This window comes from Phalacrocorax carbo, chromosome 26, assembly GCF_963921805.1.
Source record: "Phalacrocorax carbo chromosome 26, bPhaCar2.1, whole genome shotgun sequence".
NCBI lineage: Eukaryota > Metazoa > Chordata > Aves > Suliformes > Phalacrocoracidae > Phalacrocorax > Phalacrocorax carbo.
Window position 1 is genome coordinate 3,867,371 of NC_087538.1, and position 5,000 is coordinate 3,872,370.

General features: G+C 72.2%; 1 long non-coding RNA gene across 1 annotated transcript in view; it reads left to right on the plus strand.

Moving 5' to 3' along the window:
• Positions 1-3,538: 3,538 nt before the first annotated feature.
• Positions 3,539-5,000, plus strand: part of LOC135317550 (uncharacterized) — a 1,826-nt gene continuing 364 nt past the window's right edge. The window contains exons 1-3 of the long non-coding RNA XR_010376372.1: positions 3,539-3,722; positions 3,893-4,025; positions 4,873-5,000. The exon at positions 4,873-5,000 is cut by the window's right edge and continues 364 nt beyond it. This is a non-coding gene — a long non-coding RNA (uncharacterized LOC135317550). The remainder of the gene's footprint in view (positions 3,723-3,892; positions 4,026-4,872) is intronic.

The following is a 5,000-nucleotide window of genomic DNA, read 5'->3' on the forward strand; positions in this document are numbered from 1 at the left end:
CGCCTGCGACGGGAAGCGAATTGGAGGGGAGACCACCCGGCCTGACCACCGGACTCCGCCGCGGCTCCCGTCTTGCGGGGAGCACGGAAGAGCCGGCCCGCCGGGGGCCCTCTCCGACGCGACCCGAAAAGCCTCATCGATCGGCAACAGAAAAGGGGAGGAGGAGAACGACACGAACCCAAACAAGCGGAGGCCCCGCGGCCACGGTCCTGGGACAGCGACGGCCCCGCGCGCCGGCCACCACCCGGGGCGGGCGGCGGCGGACGCGGGGCCCTGCGTGCGAGCGAGGGGGACAGCGTCTGCGGGGAGGTGCAACGCGGCCCGAACACCGGCGGAGCCGGCCCGCCGCGAAGCCTCCCCGACGCGACCCGAAAAGCCTCATCGATCGGCAACGGAAAGGAACGGTACGAGCCCGAACAAGCGGAGGCCCCGCGGCCACGGTCCTGGGACAGCGACGGCCCCGCGCGCCGGCCACCACCCGGGGCGGGCGGCGGCGGACGCGGGGCCCTGCGTGCGAGCGAGGGGTGGGCAGCACCCGCGAGAAGGGCTCCACCGGCACCAACACCGGCGGAGCCGGCTCGCCGCGAGGCCTCTCCGATGCGCCTGGGGCCGCCTCATCAGCGGGCGCTGCTGGCAGGCCCGGATCGGTCAGAGAGGAGCGGGAGGTGCCGCGGGCCAACCCGCTCCGTGCGACTCCCCTGAGCGAGCTCGACGGGACCGGGGAAAGCCCGCGGCAGGCTTGCCTCCCCAAGTCCCCTCGCGTTCGACAGCGCCGGCGGCGGCGACCACCACCGGCCACCGGTCTTTGCCCGCCCGGCAGGCAACAGCTTACCCCGGGGGAAGGGGACACAGCTAAGCGATCCCCCGGGGGACGTGGGCCCAGGGAAAAGCCGCTGGAGGCCGCACGGCGCCGGTCACCGCCACCCACCCCCTCTCCCCCGCAGTCAGCCAACCGGGACCGGCTGGCCGCCGCTCAGAAACCGCCCGCTTCGCGGGTTCCAGCTTTAAGGCCGGAGAAAAAGGACCGAGTGCCGCCACCTCGCCCGGACGCGCGCCATCCCACCACCAAGCTCTCCGGCAGGTCGAGAAACCAGGGCAGGCCAGACACCGCGGGCCGCCACGAATGGCTCGTGCCGGTCAAAGGAGGACGAGGCGCCGCCGCCAACGCCCGTGCCACACCATCGGACCCTCGCGGGCCGGGGAAAGCCGCGGCGGCAGGCAGGCTCGACTGACTCCGCGTCTTCCCCAGCCGCTTAGCGTTCGAGTGCCGGCAACCGCTGCCGGTCTCTTGCCCCGTCCCCGCAGAAGACTGCTTCGGCACACCTCGCGCCGGTCGGCAACGGCGAGCTCCGGTTCTCCACGCCCCTCGGACCCACCGGGCTGCCTCGCGGGTCGAAGCGCCGGGGGCTGGCCGTGCCTAAGCGGGCAAGAAGCCGAGCCGAACCGCTGCGGGAACCGCCAACGAGAGCCGCAGAGCGCCCCAACTTTCCCACCAGCCGAGGCCCGGGCGTTGCAACCGCTCGCTAGCGCTGCTCCGGAGACGAGTCACCGCTCGCTCCTGTAGTACGTACCGACACTTCCTCGCCCGGAAAAACCTCCAAGAGCCTCGCCTCCGCCCACCGGGCAGGCGCGTCAATCACGCCGACCTTTACCATGACGTAACTGGAGGCAGCGAAAAACAGCGACCCCTACGAAAGCTCCGACCAAGTGGCGTGGACGGCAGGTCTACCCCTGCGCCCCTCGAACGCGACCAAGTCCCGCCGGAGCCCGGTAGACCTGACCCTCCTTTTCACCGGGCGCTCCGGCGGCCGCCACGGTCCCCGGAGCCGGGTAGACGTGGCAGCCGCCACCACGGAGCCGGGTAGACGTGGCAGCCGCCGCCGACCCCCCCCACGGAGCCGGGTAGACGTGGCAGCCGCCGCCGACCCCCCCCCACGGAGCCGGGTAGACGTGGCAGCCGCCGCCGACCCCCCCCACGGAGCCGGGTAGACGTGGCAGCCGCCGCCGACCCCCCCCACGGAGCCGGGTAGACGTGGCAGCCGCCGCCGACCCCCCCCCACGGAGCCGGGCAGACGTGGCAGCCGCCGCCGACCCCCCCCCCCATGGAGCCGGGCAGACGTGGCAGCCGCCGCCGACCCCACCCCCCCCCCCCACGGAGCCGGGCAGACGTGGCGGCTGCTCCCCCGGAGCCGGGCAGACCCGACCGTCCTTTTCACGGGACGCTCCGGCAGCGACACGCCGCGGTCGCCGCACACCGCCAGCGGCCGCCACGCTGCCCGGAGCCATGTAGACGTGGCAGCCGCCTGTTCCGGCGCCGGGTGGGCCTGGCAGCCAGCCCCGGAGCCGGCTAGACGCGGGTGGCTGCCCCGCTCCTCGCGTAGCCAGGTAGACGTGCCGCATGCTCAGTGCTCCGCAGGCAGGGGTACCGCGTGGCCGGCTCCTCGCGGCCGTGGGGTGTTGGGTCTGGGCGGGGGTGGGGTGGTCGGTGGGGGCGAGGGGGTGGGGTGCGCGGACCGGCGGGGGTGATTTCTGATCACCTTCTTTCCCTTTTCGCCTCTTCTTCCCCCACGAGTCTTACGCGACTCTGCGACGCGGGCCACCCTGGTCGCGCGGCGGTGGGGGCCGGGGGGGGAAGGCGGCTCGGGGTCTTTTTTCTTTTTTTTTTTTCACCCCGTTTCCGGGATTTAAGCGCTTCTTATAAAGGGAGCTAGTTCAGGCGTGCCGTTTCACTCGAGAGGTTTTTACCTTTATCGGCTTCGGCAGGAAAAAAGTCGACAAAAGAGGACTGAAAATTACTGAAACGTTCCTTTTCTTTAAGCGCGCACGCTCACACACACCCCCCCCCCCCCTCCTCACCCCCCCCCCGCCCACTGCGAGACGGTGGCTGCCGTGCGCTCACGGGCTTCACGGTCCCGGCCAGCCCCTCCGCTCGCTCCGTTCCTCTCCCTCCCCCCAACCCTTACCCCCCACCCCCAGCACACCCTCGGGCTGGCGGGGGACCGGTTAGAGGCAGCAGCTTGTGTTCACGAGCCACCCGGCTCACCGGCGCAAGTTTGCCGCCCGCCGGGAGACTTCGGGACCGGTCGGCCCTAGCCAGCTTCGGGTCCCGGCGCCACCGGGTGCTCGCCGACTTTCGGTTTTGGTTTATTTCGGGTTTGTTCGTTTGGTGCTTTGTTCTTTTTCTCTCTCCCCTTCCCCCTTCCCCCTTCCCCCTTCCCCCCCCCCCCCGCCCCGTTTCACTGTCGTTTGTAATTTTTAAAAATAGATCGATTAAAATACGTGTCTGCGATCCTGCAGACTTTGTGTGTGTCTCCTTCCCACCCCCGCTCCCCCCCCCCCCGACACACGCTCCGATGCACGCGCGTCAATCATGCCGACGCGACGGAGAGACAGAGTGGCACCCACAGGCACCCGCGCTGCATTTCGGAACCGGCGGACCGGTGGGTGCGGCCCCCGCCGACCGCAGAAGCCCTGGCGCCGCGGAGCAGCGGGGGGGGGGGGGGGGGGGGGGGGGTGGAGGGACGCAGCCGCCCGCCCTGCGCAGGCGCGCACGCCTCGCTGCTCGGCAACCGGGCCCCCGCCCTCGGGGAAAGGGCGGCAGTTCCCGCCTCGCTAGGCTGACGGTCCGGCGCTCAGTCGCGGCGAGAGCCGCAGCGGGAAAGGGAGGCCGGCGCAGAGGCGCAGAGAGCGGTCAGCGAGCAGGCGGGGAACCCGGCGCAGAGGTAGGCTGGGGAGAGCGAAAGGGTGTCGCTTTTTTGGAGGAGATTTCCATCGGGGTCGCTCGGCGCTTTTTAGATTTTATTTTATGGGTATGTTTTTTTTTCCCCCCCCCCGCCTCCCTCCCTCCCTCCCCCCCCCGTTTCGCGTCCCTCAGGTTTTCCGCCCCCGGCAGGGGCGGGCAGACGCGCGGCAGGCAGGGCGGGCGAGCAACCGGCTGACGGCTTGACTGAGAAAGAAAGGAGGCGTCAGGGACGCCACTAGGTTCCAAAGTCTCCCGCCTAGCCTTCCCCGGGGCGGCTGACCTGGTAGTGGAAGGCGGGGGGGGGGGGGGGGGGGGGGGGCGGGGTTTGGGGGGGGCGGCGGCGGCGGCGGCGGCGGCGGGAGGTGGGGGGAGAGGCCGCGTTTGGGGGGGTGTGGGGTGTGGGGTGGGGAGCAGCTATACAAGCCGTGAACTACATGTCTGGGCGGGCGGGCGGGCGAGCGCAGCTAGACTACCGGCCGCTAGCTTCGTGGCCAGCGGGGGAGGGTCGGGGGCGAGGGGTGGGGGGGGGCGACGGACGGCGGCGGCAGCGGGAGGTGGGGGGAGAGGCCGCGTGGGGGGTGGGGTGGGGGGGGGTGTGTGTGGGGTGGGGAGCAGCTATACTAGCCGTGAGCTACATGTCTGGGCGGGCAGGCGGGGCTGTGTGCTGGGGGGTTGCGTCGGTGGCGCGGGGTGGGGTGAGGGGTGCGGGGCGGCGGGGCCGGGGGGGGGGGGGGTGGGGTGGGCGGGGCGACGGACGGCGGCGGCAGCGGGAGGTGGGGGGAGAGGCCGCGTGGGGGGGTGGGTGGGGGGGTGGGTGGGGTGTGGGGTGGGGAGCAGCTATACTAGCCGTGAGCTACATGTCTGGGCGGGCAGGCGGGGCTGTGTGCTGGGGGGTTGCGTCGGTGGCGCGGGGTGGGGTGAGGGGTGCGGGGCGGCGGGGCCGGGGGTGGGGGGGGGGGGGGGTGTGGGGGGGGCGTGTGCAGTACGGACAGGGGCACGCAGGAGCGCCTGCGCGCGGCGCCGGGGGCGGGGGGGGGCGGGCTTCGGGCCAGCCTCGTCCGGGATGTCGGGCACGCAGGGAGGGAGACGCGAAAAAGAGCTGCAGATCGCCCCCGCCTTCTCTGTTACAGCCGGCGTTGCCAGCCACGTACGATGCCCGGCCTGCGAGCCTGCCTGCCCGCGGGCGGGATACGCGCTCGCCTCGCTTGCCGGTCAGAGCCGTCCCTGGGAAAGCAGCAGCCGCCTGCCTCGGCCTGGG